The following is an 18410-nucleotide window of genomic DNA, read 5'->3' as shown; positions in this document are numbered from 1 at the left end:
GAATATCAACAACTCTCAACTTTCCAGCGTCTTAAGTTGCATTCGAGCATGCATAGAATCACTTCCACACTCGCCTTTTTCGACTAGCCCGTTTAATTAGTTAAGGAGTTAGCGGAAATTGGGCAGCACTTCTCTTATAACTTGCCCTATCCGAACTTCCAATTACATCCTCAATTACTACAGCCAACAAACAACAATAATTAGCAGCTTATATACAAGTCAACCACTTCAACATTACACAATACATACTCCAAACAACTCGCTTAAAACTACGATACCAAAATAGGGTTTTAATCTCTATTTCATAAAACTTTTAATCACACGAAATGGAGAGTCGTGTGGCTACAACCAGCAGCACCTACACCCTTTTAAGAACACTTTCCAGCCCTGCAATACACAACCAAACACCTCCAATCCACAGCACCACAATCACAACACACTACTCGACTTCGATTTAAATAAAATGACTTCAATTTAGTTTATTTCTAACGCCAAGCATACTTATGCAATTTTCATACTTCCAGCTTCGTTTAATATATGTAATACACTCCATAATAATATTATTAACTCCACTTTGAAAGAAGGGATCTTACCTTGCTGAAACTCAACTTTGGAAGCTCCTTAACATCCTAAAAATTAGTGGGCTGTTTGTTGCGCTATCCTGCTGCCTCAAATAATTAATTTACACTATTAAACACCTTCATATACCCGAGGAATACCTTAGATAATTAATTGATGGAATGAAATCTCGAGAGCATACCTTGTTTAGCCAAAGTCGTGGCTGCTCTCTCTTCTCTCTCTATGTTTTTCTTTCTCACTTTCTCTCAAATTTTCTTAAAGAAAGGATGAAGAATGAAAGTATTCAGCAACTTACATGTATATATACCCTTTTTAAGAGGGTGACACGTGGAAGCCCCTAAGGGTGATACATGTCAAGCCCTTAGGCAGCCACCTCATTTCATGCGGCCACTCACATGCTGCCATGTGGAGGTGTGGGGTCCATCCTAAGAAGGTGAGTCACCTACTTATTTCAAGTAGACGCGTCGTCTCCTTATTTCTCTTTCGTGGGTTCGTAATCTCGTCTCACTTCAAGAGCCTATGTATTCCTTGCTACTTAAACTCGACGTGTACTCAAGTAGCTTAGTTATGTAAGACGTCCAAGTCGGTAGCTTACTCAAGTAAGTAGAGTCCTACGACTCATTACTTGATCTCCAACATCTTTCAAATCTCTATAACCCTATTTCCAATCATTTAGGACGGCCTCATCCTCCCTTTCTTAGGGTTTTTTAGTCACATTGTAGCCAGTAGAGATCACATGACAACTTTCAAGAAGCTTAAGAATACGTCCCGAGGTACAAAAGTATGGGGTATAACACTTTGATTTCTTGCGAAGGTAGTAAAATATGACATCGATGTGCTGCAGAACATTTCAGTTTTAATAAAATATAGAAGATACATATAATATAGCACATATATTATAAAAACATGTATCTAAAGTATCCCTTACCTCATCATTCCAACATTTCTTTGGCTGAGACATTAAATAAAATCAGTTCTTGTCTTTGGGATATGCAACAACATAGTCAATTTTTCCAAAGCCAATAGAAAAACATCTAGCTCAATAGTGATCTTCTTTTGCCTTTTTATAATAATATAACTAATCAGATTATTGTACAATATAAACTAAGTAAAATGTGTTACAACATATACATCGATTACTTACTTCCTTGCATGATTTCTTAAGAGGCCTTTGTCTATCCATTGAAAATATTCTGAGAGTATTTCCCTTGGAGGTTCATGACAGATAGTAAAGACTTTAAATGGATATTTCGGACGGAGATCAGAAGATATTTTCTCCTTACCTTTATCATTTGAACCAAATGATGTTAATACGACGATTTAAAAATCTTTGAAGGCATTCTGCTACGTGGAGCTGGGGTCTTTGTATCGTCATGAGCAATAATCTGTAAGCATGGAAGAGTAGTTGGCAACTGACTATCGCGGAGAAGCTGATCATCATCAGGAGTAATAGTATTCAACGGTTGAACATTCATAGGAACAGAAATTTTTAAATTAAGGGCATCTACATCCTCTCTAAAGCCGAGTAAACTTGAATTTGATTTAGTGAACTTCTGTATGAAATAAGAAAGTTAAAGAGAAGTATTATAATATAATGTATGTTGTACAGATTGTTGAAGTTAATAATACTTAATACATTCTTTAATCACTCTAAAAATTTGTAAGACTTACATTCTTATCTTGATTTGTATCTGTATCGCTATGTGCAATATCATGTACAAATATAGCAGCCATTTCAGTTTCTACTGATATATCCTGTCTGATATTTGACCGAATGTTTGACGAAGAACCCTTCAACATATGCGATATGTTAAACTGATATATTGGAATACTTATGTATCATAATTTATGAAAAGGCACATTACCTTTTTATTGGTCATCAAAACTCTTGTATCTTGAAATAATTCAGATTCAGAAGCTATTGTATCAGATAATCCAATATCATCTAAAAGTGTATCAATTTTTGGTGTTTGTACTGATACTTTTTGAATAATGCTTGGCATATTATTTTCCTTAACATCGTAAAAGATATTAGATATGTTTGACGAATTAACTCAATCAGTGATCTATAATTTGATTATGAATTTAACATTATCTTATCAGTACTAAATAAATCCTCCACATCCTTTCATATTTCAGGTGCTTCTGCAGAAATGGGATTATGTACTATCTCCTTCGGGTCTTGTTGATTTGTTATTGATCCATCAATCTATGAGTATCGTAAACAAAATTATTAAACAATGACACCTAAATGGCACACTGTGATTTGTTGCGCACTTCCCCTACACTTGTTGGGAAATATTGTTCGAAATAAGTATCTGTCCTACCAGAACCATCAAAATCATTTTCCCTATTTGGATTGGATGTCCCAGGCATGTCCTGCATGAACACATATATAAGCCATCAAAGTAATTCATAAAAATATATAAAAATAGAATAGTAAGAAAATGAATATCAAACTACCTTCATTAATGAGTCACCTTTTTTGCCAATGACTTTCAACATTGCAGAGTGGTTTGATTTGATTAAACTCTCAAAATCACCAATCTTGCGATTGTTTGAATTGATTAAACTCTCAATATCACCAAACTTATGGTCAACCTTAGTGCAATAAAAATCCACCTAATTAATATATAACTAAAATAAGATATATTGTAAAATAAATTATTTAGTAGACCTTACATAATCAATTAGATACTTTTTCAATGACTCCAAGTCGATGTGTCCAAAAGTTGAACTGGAATAGATGATGGCTCAGAAAATGTATTAGAAACACCTTTTGTTGAAGATGGAATTTCAGAATTTTGAACTGGCTTCTTAATAACTTGTGGATTTTGATCTTGTTTTTTTTTTGCATTGGCTTTTTTTGGAATAGGTTTCTTTTCCTGGGATACCATGAAGCCGAACGATCTGACTAATATACAACTGACTAGCTTATCCATTGTGTACCTCACCTTAACTAGAATAAAATGGGCAAACTTGGTCAATATGTCAACCACCACCAATATAGAGTCATAACCACCCAGGGTGGGAGGTAAACCCACAACGAAGTCCATAGAGTTCATTTCCCACTTCAAGTGGGAATAGACATCCTGTGACTCACACCCCCTGGCCACTGGTGCTCACACATTACCTGCTGGCAAGTAAAATACTTGGACACCAATTGTGTTGCAATGTTCTTCTTCATCCCACACCACCAATAGTGCTGGCTTAGATCATGATATATCTTGGCAGCTCCAAGATGGATAGAATACCTCAAACAATGAGCCTCTTACAAAATACATGTAGTAAAGGTCACCCACCTTAGGCATACAAATTCTGCCGCCAATCCTCAATACACATTCTGAATCAAGTACCGCCTCCTTAACCTGAAATCTCAATACCTTGTATCAAATGATACATAACTTTTCATCCTCAAACTGCCTCTCCTGAATTTGCTAAATCAAGGAAGAACGTGCCTCCACAAAGGCAAGAACACCACCATCCTTTGAAATCTTCAATCAAACAAGGCTATTAGCCAGTCTCTGAACATCTCTAACCAATGGTCGCTCCTTGACTCAAATCGCCGCAAGACTCCCCATACTGGAGGACTTCCTAGTCAAGGCATCTGCCACCACATTGGCTTTTCCTGGATGATACAAGATAGTCATGTCCTAGTCCTTCAGCAACTCAAGTCATCTACGCTGCCTCAAGTTCAGATCCCTCTGATTAAATATATACTAAAGACTCCTATGATTGTGAAGACCTCGCAATGCACACCATATAGGTAATAACGCTAAAACTTAAAAACGAAGACCACAAATGCTAACTCCAAGTCATGAGTAAGATAGTTTTTCTCATGGGCCTTCAACAGTCTGGAAGAATAGGTAATCACTTTTCCTTTTTGCATCAACACACTACCTAAACCAACACCGAAAGCATCATAATATACAGTCTAACCCACACCCTCCTCGGATAGCATCAGAAAACTCCTTAACCACCGGAATAGTCTTCATAGGAGGTGACTCAATACTGGTATCCCAAATAAAGGACAAATAAGACATACACCCTCTATCAATCAACTTTTGAGCACGAATATATGAGATAACCTTACTAGGGTAGGAACCATTAGTACCCTTCCACTCAATCCTCTGGCACCAGGTATCACTAAGGTAACAATCTTAGCATAACAATTAAGAATGGCATAATAGGGAGGAAGCCAATTCATACCCAATATCACATCAAAATCTACCATCCCTAGAATAATCATATCTACCCAAGTATCATACCTGACCAAGGAAACAAGATAGGATCGATACACTCGATCCACCACTAAGGGATCACCCACGGGTGTAGAAACATGAACAGACACAAGCATACGATAACATGTAAAATCAAAGCCAGATGTAAAATAGATAGACACGTAGGAAAATTTAGACCCTGGATAAAATAACACAGATGTAGGTCGATGGTAGACTGAGACGATACTAGTGATAACTGTATTAGAAGCCTCATCTTCGGGTCTCCCAAAAAAAGGATACCACTAAGCTCCCCTGCCACCTCCGGCCTGCACAACACCTCTACCTCCTATCTAAGGGACTATAGAACCACCAGCACACCTACCAGGAGTGCGACTACCTCTACTTGTCTAGGCTATACCTCAACCTCTGACCGGCGGTGCTGGTCCTCTAACTGAAACTAAAGAACTAGGTTGGGTTCCTCCTTGACCTTGAGATGTACACTTTCATGAAAAATGAGCTGGATCTCTATAAGTATAACATGCTCTCCCATGCAAAAACCTCTGCGATGAACTCGAGGAACCTATATAACCATCCCGGCTCACGAGCCTCTATTGTGACCCCTAGTAACTCTGACCTGTACTGTGGTACCCATGAGGTATCTGACCATCCTCATAAGTCGGCATAGATGCATGAACTGGTCCTCTACATTTGAAAGAACCACCTCATTTATAGGACCTTCTACCTCTAAATGAGGTACCCAAAAACTGACTAGAAGCACAGGCCCTCTTGGGGTCCCTGAACTCCTCTCTTTTTATCAGCTCCGTCTCCTTGGATGTATCCACGATGGACTAGAAGGAAGCACCCTCATGAGTGAGACAAAACACTGTTGTACGAATGGAATAGTTCAGTCCTCGCACAAATCTGTGAATTTGCTTTGTCTTATCAGGAAGGACAACCATGACATGTATAGACAACTGGTAGAAATGAGTCTAATACTCAGCAAATGTAAGCCCCTCCTACCTCAAACTCTTAAATCATAATTGGCTCTCTTTCCTCACACTCGAAGGGATAAAATAGTCATAAAAGGCACTAGAAAACTCATCCAAAGTCACCTGGTGTGACCCAACTGGCCTGGAACTCAAATACACTCTCCACCATTCTCTAGCTGGACCACGTAACTGGAGTGTAGTATAACAAACTCTGTGAGTCTCCGCTAACCCCACTGGCTCTAACAACTCTCGGCACATGATCAAGAACTCATAAGCATTCTCAGTCTTCCTACACTGAAACTGTGGTGGGTTTATTTTTCAAAACCTCTCATATCGGCATTGCTCGTCGTCAGTCAACTTGACTACAGGTGCACCCTGAGCTCCCCTACCTATAATTCACCCTCATCAGCTTTAGGGCCAGTAGGTGGCTGGCCTACTAGACCCTGAACAACTGGAATCTAATGCTGCCCTAGGGTTTTAGCCTCTGCTCTAGTCTGAGAACTCTTGGGTGTACCTATCGCCCCCACACTCTGATTAAATCTTTCTAGAGCATCCAATACTTGCATCAAAGTAGCCTGAAGAAATGGTGCAGTAGTAAGATCTGGAGGGACCTGTTCCTCTCTGGCATCAATCTGTGGATTAGGAGAAGCCTCTCTAGCCCGACCTCTATATGGTGTCGCTCCTCGGGTATGACCTCTACATGTCGCCAACCCATGACCGCGACCTCTAGCTTGGCCTCTATATTTACCCCTATTTGGGGTCCTATCCCAACATCAACTTGAAAGAGTGCCTTCCCTCCTCTACTACTAGCCGTTGCTCTAGTCCTCGTCATTCGTCAAAAAGGATATGTGATAATTTAGTACTAAAATAAGTAACCTTGCACGATACAAAGTGAAAGAACAAAAGGGAAAATTTCCTAAAAGTCCACATAGCCTCTCAAAGATAAGTACAGATGTCTCTGTACCGATCCTCAAGAATCTACTTAGAATCGACTTGTATACACGTGAGACCTATGAACCTGGGGCTCTAATTCCATTTTTTTTCACAATCTGAATCCGGATGTGATGGCACTTATCTCAACCCACCGAGATAAGTTAGCCTAAAACCCAATGGAAAGTAAATGAGATAATGCAAGGTTTAACTTAGTCAAAACAAATAAATAATCTCAAAATTCCCCAAGATTGGTTGTCACGTGTACAAACCACTAATACATTACCAAAGTATGAAATGAATTACAGTCATAATGTCTTTGTCTCTAGAATAGGACTAAATCATAATAGAAGAGTAAGAAGTGTCTCCTAGATGGATGTAACTACTTCAACACTCAAAATAATAGCCTCGGATATGGTAGGGAACACTAAGAGATCAAGCAGGTCTGGGCTCACAACCTACATAAATGTGGAAGCAAGGGGTGAGTATCAAACAATACGGTACTCAGTAAGTGTACAACTAAAACTAAGCAAAGCTCAATAGATACAGGTACTCCTGTCATTCCAACCGAACCTCCTTTACTAGAACTTGTATAAAACCAACCCAACTCTACTATTTACACTAATAATAATACAGTCCACGAATACTCATCAGTAGTCTCATCAAGTGAATTATATCAAGTCAAGTTCAACATATACAGAGCAATAAGTGGTAAACACGAATTCACAAATATCAACAAAATACGATGTAATGTAATGAAATAATGCATGCCTGTCCTATCGGTACACATCTGCTAAATTACAGTTCGGAACCCATGGAGAAAATTTCTGTCCATGTAACCTATCACGGAGAGTGTGGCCCATCCCCTCATTATACATATCCTACCATGGAGCAAGTGGCCCGACCCCTTTATTTCATATTATTTTCAGTCTCAGCATAGTATGTCAGAACCAATGCAATCAATTCATGTTCATATGATTCACTATAATAACATGATAACAACATTAATTTTCTTATCTTATATCAACATAGTCATTTCACATGTCCAAAATAAGTCGATAATCTCATCACATCAATTCTACTAATACATATCATTAGATCGCCATTTTATACACCTTATCTATATTTTCAAGGTCAATCATAAAGTCAATAACCCAGACCAATCTTCATTACTCCCCAACGCATATAACAAGGAAATACTAGCATCTACAAGCTTAAACTGAGGTTTAGAAGTTCACTTGCCTTAAATAATCAAACAATCACTCAGGACTTGAGCCTTCCCTTTTTGTTGGGCCTCCAAATCAATATAATCTAGTCAAATAAATAATCACACTAAGAATTCGAAACTAACATTACCCATAGTAACATATGTCTAGCCTAGATCCATAACTCACTCAAATCTATAATCAAGTTCCTAATGTTGATGCCAAATAACATGTCAACTCTCATATTTTCCAAATTTTATGCCTAGGATTAGGTTCCAATTTTACCAATATCATAAATCTAAAGGTATTCATATAATAAAGTACACAAAATATTTAATTACATATCTCAATATATAAAAATATGGATCATAATATGATAACATATCAGAAACCCTAACATCGAGATCGCAATTGCAGTCACTGGCGTTATTCTGTGAGTAAATGTTATACCCCGCACTTTTGGTACATGGGAATATTTGTTTAGCTTCTCTAAAGCTACCATGTGATCCGTCTTACCCATGAAATTATCAAATAAGTCTAAGGAAGGGAGGAGGATGCAACCCCCCAAAGTGTGCATAAGCTAGCTCTATGTGAGTAGTAATGATTGGTAATAGGGTTGGACGGATTTAAAAGATATTGGAGGCCAAGTAATGAGTCATGATAATTGACCTACTTGCGCAATCTACCGATTTGGATGTTGTATATATTCAAGCTACTTGAGTACATGTCGAGCTTAAGTAGCAAGAGTTATATAGGTTCTTAAAGTGAGACGAGATTACGAACCTATGAAAAAGAGGATGTAGGTGATGTACCTACTACAAGTGGGTGATGCACCTACTTAAAAAATAGGCCCCACCAAGCCACGTGGGAGCAATTGGTTGGAGCATGGAGGAGGTGGCCCTATGAGAGTTGGACACGTGTCACCCTTAGGGTTGGACATGTGTAGGAGCTGGACACGTGTCACCCTTAGGGGTTGCCATATGTCACCTCCAAAGATGAGTTATAAAAGTAAAGAATGACTAAGAACTAAGTCTTAGTTCATCCTTTTGCTACACTTGAACGTTGCTGCACTTAAACATAGAGAAGAAAATGGAGAGAAAGAAAGGAAGAGCTACGACTAAGGCTGCTCCAAGGTAAGGTTTTGACTTTTACTCCGTGAATTAATTATCTAAGGTATTTTTTGATTAAGTGACGGTGTTTAACAACGTAAATAAATTCTTAGGGAAGCAAGGAGGTCGACGCGAACCTATAATTTTCAGCAAGTTTCGAAAGCTAAGTTGTTAAGGTATGGCTTGATTCTCTTTTCACACATTTGAGTAAGGGTTTAAGCATGTTATGGATGTGTAAATATGGGTTGGAAATGTGAAAATATGCACGTTATTGTTAAAGGGTGTTGCAAGTCATGTAGGGGTTGTGTTGATGTTAATTTAGTTGGCTTAAAGTTTAGCTAGTGCCATCGTTATTGTGGTGTTGTATTTGAGGGTGATTTGTACATGTTAAAGGGCTGAAAATATAGTTATGGACGAGTATAAGTGCTGATGGTTGCAGCCATGTTGTGCTCTCTTCCGTGTGGTTGTAATTTTATGAAATAAAGGTCGAAAACCGTATTTCGGAAGTCATGGTTTTAGGTGGACAATTTGGATCTTGTTTTGGCTAATGTTGAAGGAGTTTAATTGTATATGGATGGTGGTTATTGTTGTTGGTATGGCTGCGTTTATTGGAGGTTAAATGGAAGTTCGTATTGGGCAAGTTATATAGGGGACATGCTGCCCGATTTCTGATAACTTCTCAACTAATCGACATACTTAGTCGAGAAGCGTGAACAAGGAAGTGATTCCTAAGAATAATTGGTTGTAGATTTAGAAGTTGGAAAGTCGAAGGTTCTTAATGATAATGTTATCTTCGTGTTAAATAGCTTAAAGGAGTAACGAAGTAGGCTTGGTTGCAGTTGGTCTACCAAAGGTATATAAAACCTATTTCTTCTTTTCTTTGACATGTCTTAGATATAAGTGAAATGTAATATGCGTTTTGAGGTTAATTCCATTCATGAGTTCTGAGTATAACTCATGACTCGTATTCAATTCTGAATGTTAAAAGTCTTAAAGTAGTTGAGCTACTACTCTCGAGTCTTCTATATGTTGAATAGTAATGGAATGTATAAGCCCCTATCCCTAAAGACTCTATGATGACAAATGTCTCTAATTCCATAAGCTGTTTAGCATTTTCATGTCTATGATTCCTGAGGCTCCATTTGATATGATCCCTAGTAACATCTAGAGGGTATCTTAGATAATTCTTACCCTGATCTTCAAGTGATGGTTCACTTGATTTACTTCATTGAGTCTCAGATAATGATTTAAATTGTGTATTATTTTTCACTACTCTGCTCGTGTATATTGTAACACATCTTTCACCGAGTCCCGGACCGAATATGTTATAGTGCTCAGGTTTACTGCATTGTTCATCGATTCCCATAATGGGTCGGGCATGATATATGTATAAATGGATCAGGCCATACATACCTCGCATTATTTTACTAAATAGGGATTGGGCTGTACGTTCCTCGACATATATGTATATGATGATATGATGACATGATGATGTGATGATGGCACCGGGCCCCTAGATAGGTCCTATATGTTTCACCGAGTCTATAATGGGCTGGAAATGATATATGATATGAGCATGCATGATTTTACTTCATAAAGCACAGGCATAAGTGTGCACTACTCTATTCAATGAGTCCCTTGCTGGAGGGCCGAGTACGGTATATAGACATATGATGGTATCATGACATAATTGTAACACCGAGTCTCAAAATGGGCTGGGTACGATACATGATAATGATATACATGATTTCACTACACAAGATACAGGTATAGTAATTTATTGGTTATTATACTTGTCTTCTGAATTCTTATTTCAGAGGTGATCCTATTTATGATATGTTATGTTTTATATACTCAGTACATACGTCGTATTGACCCCCTCTTTTTGGGGGGCTGTGTTTCATGCCCGCAGGTACAGACATGTGATTTGGAGATCCGCCAGCTTAGGATTTCCACTCAGCGATTTTGGAAGTGCTCCATTATACCAGAGCCTAAACTGTTGGTATTGTCATGTTGATGTATATGTTCGTTGATTCAGGGGTACGGCGGGGGCCCTGTCCCACCATATGATACCATTGATACTCTAGAGGTCTGTAGACATGCGTGTGAGGGTTATATGTAAGTTTTGTTCAGCTGTGTCCATATGGTGTGCTGTAAATGTTAATATGTTATGGTAGCCTTGTCGGCTTACGTGCCCTTTCATGATATTATTAATGTAACTCCTCAGGAGACAAATAAAAGAGGCTATATGTATATGAAAATGTATGACCCATTGGGGTTCTTATGTAAGGTATCATATTTTTCATAGTTCGACTTGACCACAACTGATAGATATGTATAGGGGGTCCAGGTCAGACCCCAGTCACAGCCTACGGAGTTGGATTGTGACATTAAACGAATATGAATAATTTCTTTGCCCTATTTGAATTGATTAAATTCTACGCATCCTTCTCACCTCAAAAACTTATCTTTAAATCTAAGAACCTACGTAAACAGCAACATCAAATTGATTCCAACCCATTCTATATACTATATAACAAAACAATAAAATAATCATAAAGGTTAAGGCTTACAAACTATCAATATACATAAGCCAAAATTTGGAACTTAATTAAGTTTACCTGCTGCGTTTTCCGTGATTCTTTGTCGACGGCGAGATAATGAAAAATAAAGAGTCGCAACTGGTTTGTGATATGACCAATTTAATATTAATCCCCTTTTGTTTTAATAAATAAAGTGATATAGGATATTAAATAAATTAAAATTTTATCCCACCAATTAAATTAATTATTTGAAATCACCCATTAACTAACTAACCGAAGTTACCAAAAAATCCAAAATTTTCAACTTAAATTTACGGAAAGGGTCTTTTATTAAAGGAGGAGGACTCATTCTCGAAATGAACTAACGGGTCATTACAAGTTTGTTACATGAGGAAATACAGCCACCATTAAATGGTGGAAGCAACTCCATGCAACAAGGACAAATAAGTGATGGTTGGGGTGACTTTTCTCTTAATTCACCATGCAATATGGACAAAATGATGGTTAGGATGGTTTTTCTGCTGATATTGACTTATGGAATCTACTTGATTGAATGGAAAATCTTAGTAGTTGATTTGACCGGCTTTCACTTTGATGAGGATTTGATATCTCACCTTTTAATCCCTACCTTTTAATCCCTCTCTGATTTACTCTTTCCCTGCCTCCAATTTTTTTTAAAAAGAATCTATTTGATTAAAAGAGATTGTAAACTTGTAATTGTGATACTTTTGGCCATTATACTTTGTATCCCATATACAAGTTGTTAGGAAAGTAATTTTGAATATTCTAGAATTAATGAGTGCATATGCACTCTGATATTATTCATGTGATTAAATATGTGCAATATCTCTATGTAACTTTCTTTATTCTGTATTAAGTGATTTTTTAATTTGTTAGGATTTTTTCCTCTTCCATATTATCCTTCATTTAATGAGATTTTTACTACTTTACATTTTTTTAGAAATATAATTTAAAAAAAATAAAAAAGTAATAGTAAAAATATTGTAAAATTAAGCTCGGAACAATATAACTATAAGAAGACAAGATAAGTAGATAAAGGAGAGAATTTTTTTTTCTATTGATCAAGTGTCTTCAAGTATCCATTGCAATGATTAATGACAACCCTATTTATAATGTTGAGATATCATTCCAAAAGTCACCACGTATATTCATAATTAATGGATACATTCTTATCCAAAACGAAGAGTAGAACTAGGATATATATATATATATATATATATATATATATATATATATATATATATATATATATAAATATATGAATGTAAGTAGTTCAAGTATCAAGCAAATGAATAATTCCCTAATTCAGTGAATTTATAACACTCCTCCTTGGATGTCCATAGATAACGTGTCTCACTAAAACCTTACTAGGAAAAATTCAGTAGGAAAAAAACTAGTGAAGAAAAAAGAGTACATACATCTCTTAATATGCTTTAAGTGTTGTCTCATTAAAAATGTTACTAGGAAAACCCAACTGGAACAACATCATTATTAAAAAAAAGAGTACAACGCGTATTTTACTCCACTAGATGAAAGCTTCGCTTGATATCTCGGAGACGGTGCATTCCAATCTTATATCTTAACTTCTCAAATATTGATGTCGGCAATGCCTTAGTGAATAAGTCTACAAGATTATCATTTGAACAGATATATTGAACTTTTATCTCACCAATTTGTTGAATATCATATGTGAAGACTAACTTTGGTGAAATGTACTTCGTTCAGACTCCTTTGAAGTGTCCTTCTTCAATTAAGTTATATATGTTGTATTATTTTCGTATATGGTGATTGAGATATTCCTTTTAAAAGGAAAACCACACATTTCATAAATATGATAGGTCATTATTTTCAACCAAACACATTCCTGACTTTCTTCATGAATGACTATTTTTTATGCATGATTTGAAGAAGTGGCTAATAGTGTTTGCTTCATTGAACGTCAAGATATTGTTATGCCTCCACATGTAAACAAATAGTTCATTTAAGACTGAGCGTCATGCATGCAGATCAAATGAATATCCTATATCTGCTTAACCAATCATTTCTTCCTTGGATATATTCATTGGAATAAAATAAACTCATATTCATGATTCTCCAAAGATATGTCTTTGATGCTAACTCGGAGATTGAACATTCCAATTTTGTTGAAGCTCGTCTCTTTTTCTCAAAGAAAATCACACATCTTTTATGTATTGAGTCACTTTCTTTATTAGTATCTTATCATAACTTGATGATAATATGACAATCTTCTCACATAACTTTCGTTATGTAATAATCTTCTAGCATTTGCATAACCAACAATATGTATGTGCACCAACTACACCAATAAATGATATTTTCAATCATTTTCATCGGGTTGGAATTGATCTTTCTTTATTTCAAGCAATCTCACAATCATTCGGGTACTCAATGGAATCACTTTAAGATCTTTTAAATCCTTCAAGAATTTTCATATAGCCTTCATCGTCTAGCTAGACATGATAATTATTTATTACACATATTCATATATTTCATCTATTTTCAGACTGAAACAAGCCACATTGCATCCACCACAAGAGAATATATCTCTATTTAATAATGTTAGGACTTTTGTGTAAACCCTTTTATGCCTCTAAGCAAACCGTACTTTTTAAAAATATAACTTATGGCTATATATTGCACAGTGATTTGTTTGTTCTCCAAGTGTGAGTTTTAGGCTGACTTGTCTCGGTGGATTGAGATGAGTGCCATCACACCCGGATTCGGAGGTTGGACAAGGCCTACTTCTTCTACTGAGATTCGTAGTTTTGTGGGTTTAGCCGGTTAATACAGACAGTTCATGCAGGGCTTCTCCACTATTGTAGCTCCATTGACTAGATTGACTCAGAAGGCCGTAGATTTTTATTGGTCCGACGAGTGTGAGGCGAGCTTCCAAAAGCTCAAGAATTTATTGACTTTGGCTCCTGTTTTGATGCTACTCGGGGAGGGTGTGGGCTTTACTATATACTGTGATGCTTACGGTATTGGTTTAGGCGGAGTGTTGATGCAAAAGGGAAAAGTGGTTGCCTATGCTTCGAGACAGTTGAAGGCCCATGAGAAAAACTATCCTACTCATAATTTAGAGTTAGCAGCCGTAGTCTTCGTGCTTAAATTGTGGAGTCATTACCTATACGGTGTACATTACGAGGTCTTCACCGATCATATAAGTTTTTAGTCTATATTCAGTTAGAGGGATTTGAACTTGAGGCAATGTAGATGGCTTGAGTTGCTGAAGGACTACGATATGACTATCTTGTACCACCCAGTAAAAGTCAATATGGTGGCGGATGCCTTGAGTAGGAAGTCCTCTAGTATGGGGATTTTTGTCGAGATCCAAGTTGAGAAGCGACCATTGGCTAGAGATATTCATAGGCTAGATAATAACCTTATTCGATTGTAGATTTCAGAGGATGGTGGTGTTCTTGCCTTTGTGGAGGCACTTTCTTCCTTGGTTGAGCAGATTCGGGAGAGACAGTTCGAGGATGAAAAGTTATGTATCGTTCAAGATAAGGTATTAAGAGGTGAAGCTAAAGAGGCGGTACTTGATTCAAAAGGTGTACTGAGGATTGGCAGCAGAATTTGTGTGCCTAAGGTGGGTGACCTGACTAGATTTATTTTGGAGGAGGCTCATTGTTCAAGGTATTCTATCCATCCGAGAGCAGCCAAGATGTATCATGATCTGAGCCAGCACTATTGATGGTGTGGGATGAAGAAGGATATTACAGAGTTTGTGTCCAGGTGTTTACCTTGCCAACAGGTAAAGTGTGAGCACCAATGGCCTAGGGGCATGAGTCAGAGGATGCTTATTCCCACTTGGAAGTGGGAAATGATCATCATGGACTTCATTATGGGCTTATCTCCCACCGTGGGTGGTTATGATTTTATATGGGTGGTTGTTGACAGGATGAAAAAGTCCGACCATTGTATTCCAGTTAAGGTAAGGTACACAGCAGATAAGCTAGCCCAATTATATATTAGTCAGATCGTTCAACTTCATGGTGTCCAGTATCCATCATTTCGGATCGGGGTTCAGTATTTACTTTGCATTTTTGGCACGTATTACAGTATGGTTTGGGTACTAGACTTAATATGAGTACAACTTTTCACCCACAGACTGATGGTCAGTCCGAATGGACGATTCATGTGTTGGAAGATATGCTTTGAGCTTGTGTTATTGATTTTAGTGATAGATGGGATCAACACTTGACCCTAGTGGAGTTTGCCTACAACAATAGTTATCACTCCAGTATTTAGATGGCTCTATTTGAGGTGGTGTCGATCTCCTATTAGATGGTTTGACTTAGCTGAGATGGACTCCTTAGATACAGACTTGCTTAGAGATGCTATAGAGCAGGTTCGTAGGATTCAGGGTAGACTATTGACAGACCAGAGTAGGCAGAAGAGTTATGCAGACCGGAGAGTTTGACCATTAAAGTTCATGGTGGGTGATTATATTTGGCTTCAAGTGTTGCCCATGAAGAGCGTGATGTGGTTCAGGAGGAAGGGAAAGCTCAACCCTCGATTCATTGGGCCATTTGAGATTTTGGCGCGAGTTAGAAAGGTAGCTTATAAATTGGTCTACCACCTAGCTTATCTGTTGTGCATAACGTGTTTCATGTTTCCATGCTCCAGAAGTATGTTTTGGATATGTCCCATGTGTTATCACTTGATTCAGTGGAGTTGGGTCTAGACCTGACATTTGAAGAGGAGCCTATAGCTATTCTAGATAGGCAGGTTCGTAAGCTTAGAACCAAGGAGATAGCTTCAGTGAAGGTACAATGGAAACACCATTCAGTCGAAGAGGCGACTTGGGAGACGAAGGCCGATATACGTGCCAGATATCCCTATCTTTCTGAATCTTCAGGTATATTCCTTTACTCTATGTTCAAGGAAGAACATGATTTTTAGTGGTGGATAATGTAATGAACCGTTAGGCCATTTTGAGTACGAGTCCTCCTTTTTTCATAGAAGATCCCCTTCGTATATTTAAATTGGGAATTTTAGACTATTCGATAATTACGGTTAATTAGTTGACGGGTGATTTTTAGATAACTAATTAGTTGGTGGTCTAAATTGATAATTTATTTAATACCTTATACCACTTTTCTTATATTTATGAAAATAGGTTAGTGGGGTTTGTTACCTTAATACATAAGTAATTAGAATAGAAAAGATAAAGGGAATAGACGAGAAAGTTACCTGCGCGACGTCGAGGACGAAAAAGGATTCACTACAACAAACAGGTAAGTTTAAGTTAGGGGTCATATTATTATTATTATTCTATTAGCATCATGTGAAATTATGAAAGCAATAGGAATTTGATTTGTAAACAGCAATAGAAATTTGGCGTGGTTACTGCCACTGGTTTCGTAACCAGTGGCTTCAATTTTAACTATTATTATTTTATTTTACATTATAAATTAAGTTTTGATATATTGAGACAGGTAACTAAATAGTAGGTGTATTATATTATAGAAATTTTATTAAAATTATGATATTGAAGGAAATTGAGACTTAACCCTAGGTTTGAAATTTAGAAAATATAATATTTGATTTATTAATTGGCATCAAGATTTGGGAACTTGATAATAGATTTGTGTGAGTTTTTGGGTCTAAGCTAGACATGGGTGTTGTTAGTTTCAAAATATTATTATGGTTATTTATTTGATTAGATAATACTTATTTGGAGGCCCAACGAAAAGGGAAGGCTCAAGTCTCAGAGTGATTGCTTGAGTAATTAAGGCAAGTGAATTTCTAAACCTCACTTTAAGCTTGTAGATGCTTCTATTTCCGTGTAATGTGTACTGGGGAGTAATGAGAATTGACTGAGTTATTGACTGTATGATTGGCCTTAAAAATGGAGATGAGGGGTATAAAATGGTGATCTAATGACATGTATTGGTGAAATTGATATGTTGTGATTATGGGTTTATTTTGGACAGGTGAAATGACTATGTTGATGTGAGATAAGAAAAATTATTGTTGTTGTCATGTTATTATTGTGAATCATATGAACATGAATTGATTGCATTGGTTCTGATATATAGTGCTGAGATTGAAAATGATATGAAGCAAATGGGTCGGGCCACACGCTCCGTGGAAGGTATTATGAAACAAAGGGGTCGGGCCACACGCTCCGTGGCAGGATATGTATATTGAGGGGACAGGCCACACGCTCCGTGGTAGGTAATATGGACAGAAATGTCCCCCATGAGTTCCGGACTGTAGTTCAGCGGATGTGTACCGCTAGGACAAACATGCATCATCTCATTGCATTGCATCGCATTTTGTTAATATCTGTGAATTCTTGTTTACCACTTATTGCTCTGTATATGTTGAACTTGACTTGATATGATTCACTTGATGAGACTATTGATGAGTATTCGTGGAATGTATTATTATTATTGTGTAGAGTGTAGAGTTGGGCTGGTTTTATGGAGGTTGTAATTAAGGAAGTTCGGTTGGGATGACAGGAGTACTTGTATCTATTGAGCTTTGCTTAGTTTTAGTTATCCACTTGCTGAGTACCGTGTTGTTTGGTATTCACCCCTTGCTTCTACACTTGTGTAGGTTGTGAGCACAGACCTGCTTCATCTCCTACAATTTTTTATTACACCCGAGACTATCATTTCGAGTGTCGAGGTAGCTGTTACATCCATCTAGCGGACACATCTTACTCTTTTATTATGTTTTAGTTCTATTCTAGAGACAAAGACATTGTGACTGTATTTTATTTTGTACCTTGGTAATGTATTAGTGGCTTGTACACGTGACAACTAGTATTGAAGGATTTTGA

The 18410-nt window shown here is 37.1% G+C and overlaps 1 pseudogene; it reads left to right on the top strand.

The window, feature by feature from the left end:
- The window catches only part of LOC129875574 (transcription factor MYB1-like), a 54989-nt pseudogene extending 42861 nt beyond the window's left edge, over positions 1 to 12128 (top strand).
- Positions 12129 to 18410: the final 6282 nt, after the last annotated feature.

Source organism: Solanum dulcamara, chromosome 12 (genome assembly GCF_947179165.1).
Source record: "Solanum dulcamara chromosome 12, daSolDulc1.2, whole genome shotgun sequence".
Lineage (NCBI taxonomy): Eukaryota > Viridiplantae > Streptophyta > Magnoliopsida > Solanales > Solanaceae > Solanum > Solanum dulcamara.
Note: the sequence above shows the minus strand (reverse complement) of the source record. Positions and strands in the feature narration are given on the sequence as shown.